This window comes from Malaclemys terrapin, chromosome 1 (assembly GCF_027887155.1).
Source record: "Malaclemys terrapin pileata isolate rMalTer1 chromosome 1, rMalTer1.hap1, whole genome shotgun sequence".
Taxonomy (NCBI): domain Eukaryota; kingdom Metazoa; phylum Chordata; order Testudines; family Emydidae; genus Malaclemys; species Malaclemys terrapin.
In genome coordinates, this window is record NC_071505.1 from 79,429,596 (window position 1) to 79,441,984 (window position 12,389).

Sequence of the window (12,389 nt, forward strand, 5' to 3'; positions counted from 1 at the left end):
CAACAGTTTAATTAAATCCATTGTAAAAATGCAGATGGATTATCAAAGCAAGTTCTTAAGATTACTAAAGAGCCTAGTTGTTATTAGATTTTAATTCAAGACTGTACTGGTTCTCTTTTGGGGAGCAAACTTGTTACCAATCTCTTCTTCAGTTAGCGCATGACAGATTCATGGTATTTTCTCTTATCATATAAAGTTTACATTTAAAAGCCTAGAGACAAACGGTCTGCTTATCTTCCTCTATTAGTTTACTTTAAGCTGGAACCAGTTTCAGTTGCCAAAAACAGAATCTGTTTAAGAATAAACACCCTTCTTACACTTCATTGTATTGTGCTGTTTCTCCTTTAAACAATGAAGATAGTGTATACCCTGAAAAAAATCTGTTAAAACCATTCTAATTCACTTATAGAAAGTATTTAGAAATATTAAGTATATGCAACAAGATTAAGTATGAATTTCTTTTTATATTTAATTTAGAAAATTTACAAAATTAAAGTGGTTAAGAACATAGTAAACTAGTAGTTAAAATGTAATAACGTTGTATATTTTTGAACAATGTAGGTATCTCTTGTTTATGTTGCATGGTTTTATTAAAAGCCTTATATCCATGAAAAATTTGCACATCCAAATGTCTATCTGAAGTTCTACTGCACTGAGGTCCAGTGACATTTTAGTTGTCTAAAGAATACTTGAGTGCCATTAATATTTACTTTATATTAATGAAAAATTTGAGTTGGAAAAGACTAGGTTATCTTGTCCATCTATGTGCCAACACAGAATTATTCCCTATGGCATAACTGCTTTACCATCATTTTGCAGTTACTCAGGCAGCATAATTTCTACCACATCTCCTAGGTGTACTATTCCCCACATCTACAGTTCCTTAACTAGGTGGTGGTCTTCATGTTAGTTTTAAAGATTTTCCTTCACTCATTTTTATCCCAGTTCTCTAGACCATATCATGTAGAGCCACCTCAATTTCTTCTCCTTCCTTGGCATTTCCATCCTTTGAGTACTTGCAGCTTATCTTCTCCCCTCGTGTCTAGCCAAACTGCATATATGTTCTGCATGGTTCAAATAAGTAGACAGCTTAGAGTTGTGTTTCATTACGCAAGATCTTCATAAGCATTTACAAGTTTACCTTAGCAGAGGTCTTACAGCATTTTTCAGAAGTTGAGCAAAAATACTATTAAACCATAATACAGCAACTGAAATCCTCAAAATTTAACATCTGACAGACTGAAAGGTTCTACCTATACTGCTTATGAATTGAGATAGTGACACTAGACAAAATTCCGCTTTAAATTTCCAAGCGCGTTTTTAAGGTAAGTGATGAAGAATAATGTCATAATATCCAGAAAAATAGCAAGAGTTGGGTAAAGCACAAGTCCCTGTAAAATATAGTTAGTTCATTTCACTTGCATCAAAAGTGAAGATTAATTTTGTGGTCTCCATTATCCACAGCATAAGCAGCATATTTGACAGTCTCTGCTCAGTAGGAATTTGACTAATATAGTAAAGGATTGCAGTTAAGAATTGGGGTACACTGGCATACTGCCTAGAAAAAAAAAAAGTGGTTTTGCCCATATTAGCAGTAGCTTGGACCTACTAGTCCCCTACTATTTGAGCAAACTGAATTCTTATCTACATGAAAAAACGCAACTACCATCACAGTAGCCTGGTACCAGTAAAGGGAAACCAGGAGTGATAAGAAAATAAGCACCCCACAATGTTGGTTCCAAACCTGCGATTTCACACTTTAAACCATGGTGGTGGGGGGGTTAAAGCTATTTTTGTGCTCTACTATTAAGTGACCACTTCTTCCACTTATGCACTAAAAAAAAGTTTCCATTCATTATGCCATAAGTATTTAAGTTTAGTACGCTGGAAGCCATTTCTGCCAAGAGAGACACCAATGGCTTAAGGATATACAAAAAGTTTACTCATTGTTCCAAATACCATAAATGCAAAATTTGGACAAGTTCCTGAAAAGTTAAAAAAAAAAAAAAAAAAAAACACAACTAGTAATTCTGAACAATTTTTTCACTAGCTATAGTGAGACAGTTACTGCCTGCTTCCTAAATGGAACAGAAAAAAAAATGGCAAACGAAACTATCAAGGTCATTTAACAAAAAGTTTTTTAAACTCTCAATTGCAGAAGCACCTGTAAACATTTATAGCTGTGTTTTTTCCAGAGATTTGCACACTGCTGTACCCCTTCCCACAAGTGTACAAGTATTTTGTTAAAAATGATGAGATATTAATGTTGTAAGGGTACATCTTATTTGAACTTCATTCCCAGAACATGTTTTATAATTTTACTGAGGGACCTCTCAAGAGTCTTCCAGAACCCCAACCCCACCATGTTTTGGGCCCAGATACTAATGACCCTTCCCCTAAGCTAAAGTGCAGCAGCTTTAAATGTAATTAACACAACACAAGTCCACTTAATGCTTTGTTTACAAAATAAGCTTTCGAGTTTTGATAGGTAGCTCTTGAAAAAATTATCCAAAAATAAGTTTTATGCTGAAGGCAGCATACAACAACTTCAGTTTCAGAGAACAACTTGGTTGTTTCTTTCGTCTTCTATTTTGTTGGGGGGGTGGTTAAAGTCAATATAAAAATAGTCTAACAATTGTTACTGTATATCTTTCATCCTTCTTATATTTAAAGTTTACAAAAAATGAAACGAAAGAAGAAACATTTAAATGAATTATGCTGTAACAAGTTTCATGCTGAGTTCAGAACGCTGTCCTTAATTCACCCCCACAATGGCAATGTAGATCATATTAAAACTGGCCACTATTCAAAGACCCTTATATTAACAGCTAGTCAAATTGAGACATCCGGGACACTTCTTAGCCTTAAATGTCCTAGTTTTGACAAATTAAGGCAGACACTGCTAGTTATTTTGGTAGGAATCACTTACATTGCAAGTGGGGAAAAATATGATAAACGAAATGCCTCCAAGGTCACTGGAAACCTAGTTGATAAAGCTTATGCCCAACAAGCTTCTTCCTGAAATCCTATCAGAAGTTCTTCCAACTTCTAGACTTTCACATCAGCAGGGAAAATAAAATTGCTCTGACATCGGTGAGATATTCTCCCAGTCACCATCTTCTGAATGCCCCCATCCCCTCTCACTCCAGAATGAGCAGCAGCACTCCCTTCTGCGACAGGCAGCAATCATCCCCCAGTATTAAGGCCTCTTCATAAACTCACGTGGTGTAACATCCAAAGGTTACATACACCATTTGGCTGAGGATGACACTGTCATACAAGCGCCACCGTTAGAGACACTTCCTGCTACTAAGTGGGACAAGAAGGACATCACCCTGCTCACACAAACGCCCTCCCGCAATCTGCTGAAAGCAGCCTCAATGGTCCTTCCTCTATTTCAGAGGCGTTGCAGAGATGCCTTCATCCTAGTCCAGAATCAAAACACACAGAGTCCGTCTAGCCATTAATAAATCAGAACAGCAAGTCCGCTGGGGTAAAGGGGGGAATTTCTGTCTGCCTCTTTGCCTGCTCTTAACTAACCTGGACTGGGGAGTTGCCCACAAGACAAAGCGGCGGAAGGCCGGGGGGAGGGGAGTCTGCTAGGGCAACTGAAAAGGCAGAGACCCTCAGCTACAAGCGCCGTCTCCCCCGCCCCAGGCCAGCGGAGGCTAGCTGGCTCCATGCAGGGCTGGCAAGGAGGCAGGCTGAGGATGATCATGCCGTGCAGCAGCAGACGACTAATCCCAACTACTTAACCCGGCAGGGAACAGGGGCTAAGCACCACCTATGGTGTGTGCACCCGGGAAGGGAGGGAGCTCGCACGGCGAACAGCGCCTCTGCGCCCACTGGAGTAGCCGGGCTCGGCACTGCCAGTGCTGCCGGGGGAGATGGGAGGGGGAAGAGGCAGCTGCAGCCCCCCAATCACCCAGCCCAGCACACATGTCACACAACGCCGGCGCCGCTTACCCCGTCTCCTCCCTAGGAGGGTCCGAGCTGCAGCAACGCCCGCCCCGCGCAGGAGTCCAGGCAGGGGGAGACCCCCGTATCGGCCGCCCTCAAGGTCACACGGCGCCCCGGATACAGCGCAGCAGCCCGCTGCAGGGGTTAGCGGCCACCCCACGGGGGCAAAGGCGCTGAGCCCACAGAGCAGGCGGGCGGAAAGCAGCCGCAGCTCCGCCCCTGCACCCGGCGGCTGGAGGGGGCGCTGCCCTGCCTCGGGGCCGGCTGATACTCCAGCTACTGGCTCCGGGGCTGCCGCTTACCTCGGCCGCTGCACAACCGCACGCTGGACGGCGCCTCCGGACGCACCGGGAATCTGCCGCTGCAGCTGCTGCCGCCGCCTGCTCGGCGCACAAGGTGCCCGCGTCCCCCGCCCTGCTCCGGGTGGCCAGCCCCGCCCCGCCCCGCCAACGGGGGGAAGGCAATGAGGGGGGCGGGCCCCAGTCCCACCCCCGGCAGGCAGCGGCTTCACCCTCGCACGCGCCCCGCGGCGGCTCGGCCCCTACCAGCACCGGCTCAGCAGCACCCTTCGCGCCGCGGAGCCCCAGCCCTGCAGAGTAACCGCTCCCGCCGCCACCTCCTGGCCGGGCTGCAGGGCAGAGCAGCCCGTCTCCCCCCGTCACTCACTCACTCGTTCGCTGCTCGCCGAGCCACCCCCTCCCCACACTGCAACTGCCGCTTCCTACCCCTCGTCCCGGCGGTCACATGACAGGGGTCTTGTTCGGGTGAAGGGGCTCCAGACGTGCGGCGCCTTCAATGGGGGAGGAGAGGGAGGAGCCTCCGCCGGGAAAAGGGGGAGTGGGCGGAGCCAGGCGCTCTCCCCGCCTCCCCCCTCTCCCATTGGCTGTTGGGCGATGACGTGCTTGTTTCCATGACGTGTGTGGGCCGGGCCGAGGCGTTTGATGGGGCCCGGCGGGCTTGTCGGTGACTTTGCTACGAGCTTCTCTTCGGGGAGGGGGCGGGTGCAGTGCGCTCTGCCCCTCCCCCGCCTTAAAACCCCCCGGCCATCCCCGTGCCTGGGGGCGGCAGTAGGAGTGGAGGGAGGGAGGAGCAGCTCATTGCGCGGGGTAGCGGGGCACAAGGGGGAGCTCCCTGCACAGGGGAGGGGGGCAGTGGGGGAGCCCATCGCACAGGAGAGAAGGCAGAGCGCGGGAGCTCATTGCATGCGCGGGGCAGATAGGGGGAGCTCCGTGCACAGGGGAGGGGAGCAGAGAGAGGGAGCTCCCTGCATAGGCGGGGCAGAGGAGAGTATAAACTCGCAGGGGGAGAGGGTTCTCGCTTTATGTAAGGCGTGGGGAGGAATTGGCCCGCTCACCCCCTTTCTGGAGGTTGGAGAGTAGGGGGATCTTACCCTTCTCAGGGTTGAGGGGAGGCTGACTATCTCGAGTCAGCTCTCCTCCCTTGTTTCCGTCTGAGGGTGAAATCAAATTACAGTGACCACAATCCGGAAAGCAGCTAGTTAAATATCTGGCTGCTGCCTAGACCGCGTGAATGAGGGACACTTCAAACCAGGCTGAGGGCGATTGATTGTAAATGTCTCATTGAAACACACAGCAAAATCCTCCCCCAACCCCAGAGGGCGAGGACTGATTTAAATTTCATTTTCGGTGAGACAGCTTTCCTTCCCCCACACCCAAAGACAGATCTGTAAATCCTCTCTCTGTTCCATCATCTCAGCAAAACCCGTGGGGGTGCCTCATGTATTTCCAGTTTTAGTTCTGTACCTGTCATTTTACAGAGAAGTGCTCCGAGTTACCGTGGCTTTATTTGTTTTCTAATTCTGAATGGAAGTTATGGAGATGATTTATGCAACCTGATTGGCTGTTTTACAAAGCATTAATTCCCTTAAAATGCTCAGTCTATATCAGTTTATTAATAATAATATAACTATGATGATCTCAAAAATCTTATATTAAAAAATAAGCCAGCCTCATAAAACCTCTCCTCTATAAGATAATATATCCATTGTTACATCCATTTTTAAAATGGGAAAATTTGAGGTATAGAATTTGTCAACATTTTCAAAGGCGCATAGTAATTTTGACTGCCTCAGCTTCTGAGTGCCCAACTTCCAACACCTCAGACTTGACTTTCAGTGGTGTGGATCATTATCCATAGCTCCTGCTGAAGAAACTTTGGAAGCTGCAGATATTCAGCACTTTTCTATGTCAAGCCCTGGAACTTCCAAAGATAAGGAATATTAGTGGAGGCTTGAAAATCTGGGCCTAAATGACATAATGAAGAACACACAGCAAGTTGGCAGCAGAGCTGGGAACAAGAACCCAGAACTCCTGATTTCTCTCTCCCCCCTTCTCCAGCTCAGTAGATCACCCTTCTCAGTGAAAATACTCCATAAAACACATTTATTGCTATATGCTCTTTGTTTTGTTATTCTGATTTTCCTTTTCTTTTTGACACAATATCAACCTCTCTGCTGGGCACTTCAGTGGAATGAATGGCCAGCTGTGTTTGGTCCATCAGGTTCTTTTAGCCAGCTGTAAACACCCCATCTCTCCATAGTTATTGCTCAAAACCCACAGCTATTTAAAATCAAAGTTGAAAAGGAAATTAAATGTAGAAGCTTGTGTAATGCTAGTGGCGAAGCCTGAGAGGTGTAACAGAACCTAGTGGGTTAAAGCAACCTTCATGCAAACAAATTCTAGTGAAGTCAATGTAAACCGGCCCCCAAGGACCAGAACATAAATAAGTCACTTTAACTACATTATCATTCGCTTAGTTGTGTTTCATTGTCTGTTATTCTTTCTTACCTGAATCTGTGAAGCAGTCACAAAAGGGCTGCTAACTAATTGGCTCCTGCCCATGTTGAAGGCTGCTAAAAATATTACCTTATGCCACATCTCTTGAGGCCAATAGAGAAATCAAAACAATGAAAAAGACAAATCCTGCAGATTAATATATCAAAATTTTCTTGTATTTCTTCCCAGAAGGAGAAAATAAAATATCTAAACCCATATATCACAAGAAATTCTCTTGCATTCCATCTGCAACTCAGTGTCCTCATGTGCACTGATCACAGTGGCTCAGCAAGACTTCCCCAGACACTTGAAAATTGCATTTCTGGATACAGCTTTATGAAACTGGCAGATGTGTTCTGCACAGCTCTGCCATGTCTCCTAGCTCTTAGCTAGACAAAAAGGGCTAAGGAAGCATGTTCTTGTGATTAAGACACTGAGATCTTGATTCATTTTTGGATTCTGCCACAGACTTCCTGTGTGATGTAGGGGGAAGTCACTCAATCTCTCTGTGCTTCCATTCTCCATCCATAAAATGGGAACAATAATAATTTCCTATCTCCCAGGGATGATGTGACATTATTTAATGTTTACAAAATGTCAGATCCTGTGATGATGAAGGCGATAGATTTTTCATAAGAAGATTCAAAATATTAGGCTCAGTCACTGTATCATCATTGTAGTATTAACATTTATTTTACAATGAAGTATAAGAATAATGTATACAAGATACAACACAAAAAGAGTGTGGGGCGGGGGGAAGGTTATTGGTGCTTCTATAATGTTATCTATCTGAGGATTTTGAAATTCTTACCAAATTAATCCTCATAAGTAGAATGTTCTTGCCCATTTTCCCGAGATATATTAAATCAAAAAATATTTCTTCAGGGTCTTCTGTGTCTAACACACACAAGCTAACATTTTCCAAATATGCCACTAATTTTGGGTGCCCAAACTTTTGCAGCATCAACTTCAAACAAGACTTGTAAATGCTTAGACCTACACTGATTCATTTTGAGCAATCTCAGTGCTACTGTAGACAGGAAGCATTGGCATTTCTTTTCAATTGATTTTCTCAGCACAGTCCCACAATGTTCCTTCCCACTTATTGCGGACTACTCTAGACAAGAGTCCTATTTTCTCTGTGCTCCTGCCTGGAGTATCCCAGGAGCAATTTTCCTGGAAGTCTTTTACCTGTATATAATTCCCCTATCTCACCTCCAGCAATTATTATATGCGGTGTTGTTGCAGATGGTCCCAGGATATTAGAGAGACAAGGTGGGTGAGGTAATATCTTTTATTGGGCCAACTTCTGTTGGTAAGCAAGACAAGCTATCATGCTACACTGAGCTTTCCCTCAGGTCTGGGCTCAAAAGCTTGTCTCTCTCACCAACAGAATTTGGTCCAATAAAAGATTACCTCACCCGCCTTGTGTCTCTAATATTTGGTCCAATTTAGTTGGGCAAAAGGAGGATGGGATCTGTGAACCAGGTCTAATGATTTAAAAGGTGCAACCACTGTTGTAAGGGTGGATACAAGTAACTGTGGAAGTCTGTGTATTTCCCCTCTTCCCCTTGCCAATCTCAGCTCTTTCTGGTCAGCAATGAATGAGTAGGGTGTGGAATGCATCCCAGTAGCTGAACAATTGCTGAAAAACCAAAGACCTCCTGCCTCCTTCTCAAAGTGAACAAACATGCACTGTCATCTTCCACTAGTACCATTATGACTGGATTCTCGCTTCAGCTATGTACTTCACTCTAGGCCTCTTGTTGTTATGTTGGTGAATAAAGGATGGACATTCTTAAGCTTCTATGGACCCCACAAACTGCCCAATATCATTGTGATCTGCAACAAAATGGCACCTGAATGATTATAAAGAATAAAAGTGTGAAAATACACAGGGACAGTATTATTACCAATTCAAAAGCCATATCTATTTATCACACTAAGCTACTTAGTAAGCACAAATGCCCCAACTAGTAATAGGTAATTCATGGGTCAGTCAGTCAATCAGTTAGTTTCTTGGCTAGCAAGACCAGGCAGCTATCTAGCTCATGTAACAGTTTTTCTCCCCCTTTTCTTCTAGGGATCATGAGCAATGAATTGCTCACTCAACCACTTATGCAGCTTAGCAATGAGGTTGTGAAGCAAAGCAACCTTCCCTCAGCCTCCTCTAAGATGGACATGGCCTCTCTATCCCTGCTAGGCTCCTTTCTTGGTAATCTCCAGTGCAGATTTATCAGGGTGTAACTGACCTATTGTAAACAAGACTCCTTGGACTTTGGCTGGAATGTTCAGGAGCCCAATGTCCACCTGTAGGCCTGCATTTAACATCTATTTCCCAACAAAGGCCTGAAATAAAAGAGCATCTTTAAGGCTTTGTGCTGAACCACCCTCTTCCCCTATCTTCCACCCAAAATGGTAAATTTTAATTTCTTTAAAAAATATTTTTCATGAGGTTTTGTATTCCCTGCTGTAATAATATGCAGCCCACAAATAAAAAATGAAAAATAAACCAGAGGAATAAAGGAATTAGGGACAAAGTAGATTGTTGCACAAGCCACCTTTATCTTCATCATGTCACATTTGAAAGAGAAAGAAAGTACATTACCTTCATTAACTCTTTCTTCTTTCATTTCCTTTTCAGATACTGCTACAACACAGCAACTCGACAGCCTCATTACAGACAGAAGAGTACAAAGGAAAGTACTTCATGTAGATAGACTCAAAACCTACATTAAAAAAAAAACCAAAACCAACCAACCAAACAAAACCAACAGTGAAGGATATCATTCTCTTGGACCTGAATGAGATGAAAAGGGAGCCTCCCTCGGTGGAGAACCTGAAGCAGGAGCGAAAGAGGAAAGGAGAATGGAGGAGGAGGAGGATCACTTCAGACTGCTATCAAGATCAGCAAAGAATACACATGGACGGCACTTCAGAAGGAAAATTAGAGAATGAAGGAAAGCATTGAACATGAAAAGGAAATGAGACAGTTGAAAATGAAACAACATTCTACAGCCATCTGTCAGATGACAAAAAATGTTGGAGAATAAATGTTCACCAGTACACTGGAAAAAAAGTGCCAGGGCAGCCAGGCATTGCCTACCACCAACACTCCAACCCATGTGACAGATATGACAATATCCTGGACAAACCTTATGGAATTAAGTTAAAGTATCTTAGGAGGTCATTATATTAAAATGCAAACCTTTATGTATTATCATGGCATGGTATGTAACTTCTTTTAAGGGGGAGACAAGACTAATGTAAACACTGGGAAGTGTTATGTGCTTCAAAGAACTCTTTTACAACAATGGAGCAGACAAGATTGAACTTTTAGTTGAGCAGTGTTCTTAGGAAATATTTGGGGCATGCAAATTACTCACCTCTAGAGCCATCCTTTTGAAGCTGCACCTTGAAGAGAAACCCATTATCTGACTGATTACCCACTCAGTCTCTTCAAAGGCCTAAACTGGATAAAGGAGGGACTCACAGGGAAGCTGTTCTGAGTTAATGTGGTTACAAGCTGGTGACCACAGGAAAAAGCCCTGTTTGGGGTCTGAAGAACTGATCACCACCCAGAGCCCTTGTAGGAGTTAGGGTTATCTCTAGTAAGCTTATTAGCATGTGTGTAGGGTCTCTTATTGTTTTAACATGTTTTCTCTGTAATGTTTTTACCTTAAGAATAAAAGTTCTTCCTTAGAAAGAGCTGTGTGGTCATTTATAATTGTTGGCACTAACACTGTCTATCATCTCTGAGGAAAAAAGTAAAGTAGGCCAGCTTAGGCAGCATGACTTTACTGGGGAGGTCACAGTACAGACAAGGACCTGTGCCATCTAGAAATATCCTGGTCAGCAGGGAGAGAGACGTGTTGCCACTCAAGTGAGGTGATGGCTGAGGAGCTTAGAGTGGTAACCTTGCTGGACCACAGAAGGGACATACAGGTGCAGTTGCCCTGACTATGGCACCCCTGCGCTAGTGACTTCTCCTACATGACATTTCACCATTTTGGAATGTTCCATTTATACTCTCCATCTCTCTCCTGGCCAACTCCATGATCTTTTAATACCTGCCTTCCAAAAGGACAATAAAAGCCCCCAGTACCCATACCCAATACTTCCAATTATATTTGTCAGTATACAGAAGTAGTTTTAGTGTTTGTGATTTCTAGCAATAGAATTTGGCATTGCAATGCATCATACTCAGTTGGTTTGGTTGGATTTGATTTTGCACCAGTGCTGTTGTTTTTCTGTGATGATTTTTAAGCCTTTTTCCAGCAATATTGCTTTTTACTGGTTAACTAATGAAGCTGGTGTTCTTGTTTTTAAGATCAGATTCTCAGTGTAACTCCATTGATTTCACTAGCTGTATGCCAACTGAGGATCTGGCCCTTTAAGTTCACTGTGGTATTCTGTTCTATGATCAGTTTACAAATGTTAGTTCACTCTCTCCCGACCTCCCCTCTTCCAAAAAACAAAAATCACTACAGAAGCAACTGTAGCCCTCTCTCTGAGGCCAGCATCAACATTACTGCTCATTCTGAGTCATACTCCTGACTCACAGAAATTAGTATTAGAATAAATATAGCCCGTTCCTCTCTTTCTTCAGTGTAGGGTAACTGTTTTGAGACAGATAATAAATTGTCTCCTACTAATGCTACTGTGCTGCTGCAGTGCTTCAGTGTAGACACTACTTATGCCAATGGGAAGTTCTCCATCTCCCTGAGAGGTGGTAGGTAGGGTGATGGAAGAATTTTTCTGTCGACCTAGTACTGTCTACACAGGGACTTAGGCGAGCTTAACAATGCCGCTCAGAGGTGTAGACCAGGCCTGAGGTTGCTTTAGCAAATGTTAGCATATCTACTTCAAGTAGTTCAAGAAGATTCTGAAACATTTAAGAGTCACTATAGCTAATGATTGTCATCCTGTTTTTTTTTCCTCTCTCCAAGGAATGGTGGCAGAAGAAAATCAATTATACATTCCACTTTACTAATCATTTGAATGCTTAATTCTTCATTAATCACTCTAACACCATAAACAAATGCTTTTATTTTGTTTTGTTGGTCAGTTGCAGCTCCAAGTCATCACGTCTGCTTTTAAATACTGAGGTCATGAAGGGGGGGGGGGGGGAATCTCACATCACAGTTTTTAAGCTCAATAATTACAAATTTTGTAAGCAATTAAAAGTTTAAAAGTTTGGTTCTGGCCCAGCAAACCTTAATCACAAGAATAAGTGCTTCAGGATTACAAACTGGGGATCTGTGTAATATAACAGGGATGGCCCAATTGAAGCTTGTGAGCCACATGTTGCTCTTTTACAGTTAAAATGTGCATCGTGGAGCTCCCCACATGCTCCCATTCTCTGGCTAGCCAACTGTGGGGGGAGAGAGGGATGCTCAGGACTTCTGCCCTGCAGCAAGGTGGTGGGGCTAGAGGCTTCTGCCAGAGATGACTGGTGCCTGTTGTGAGTGGGGAAAACACAATTCAAAAGTTTGCCCCCCCAAAAGCTTGAATCACATCCCCCGAAGCATGCCCCCCACCCCCATCCTCAGCAGCCCCTCCCTGCAGCTCCCAGGTGCTAGCTCTTCATGGAGAGGCAGTGGCAAACAGTGGGAGCTGCAGGAAGGGGCCACT

General features: G+C 44.0%; 1 protein-coding gene across 8 annotated transcripts in view; it reads right to left on the minus strand.

Moving 5' to 3' along the window:
* The window catches only part of ATP2B1 (ATPase plasma membrane Ca2+ transporting 1), a 122,660-nt gene extending 117,886 nt beyond the window's left edge, over window positions 1-4,774 (minus strand). For 3 of the 8 annotated variants that reach the window (XM_054027884.1, XM_054027828.1, XM_054027890.1), the window contains exon 1: window positions 4,686-4,774. The gene's annotated coding sequence lies outside the window, so the exon portion shown is untranslated. Of the gene's footprint in view, window positions 1-2,929; window positions 3,326-3,966; window positions 4,054-4,262; window positions 4,351-4,626 lie in introns of those variants that run through there. The other 5 variants (XM_054027853.1, XM_054027877.1, XM_054027836.1 and 2 more) reach the window with 5 other exon arrangements.
* Window positions 4,775-12,389: the final 7,615 nt, after the last annotated feature.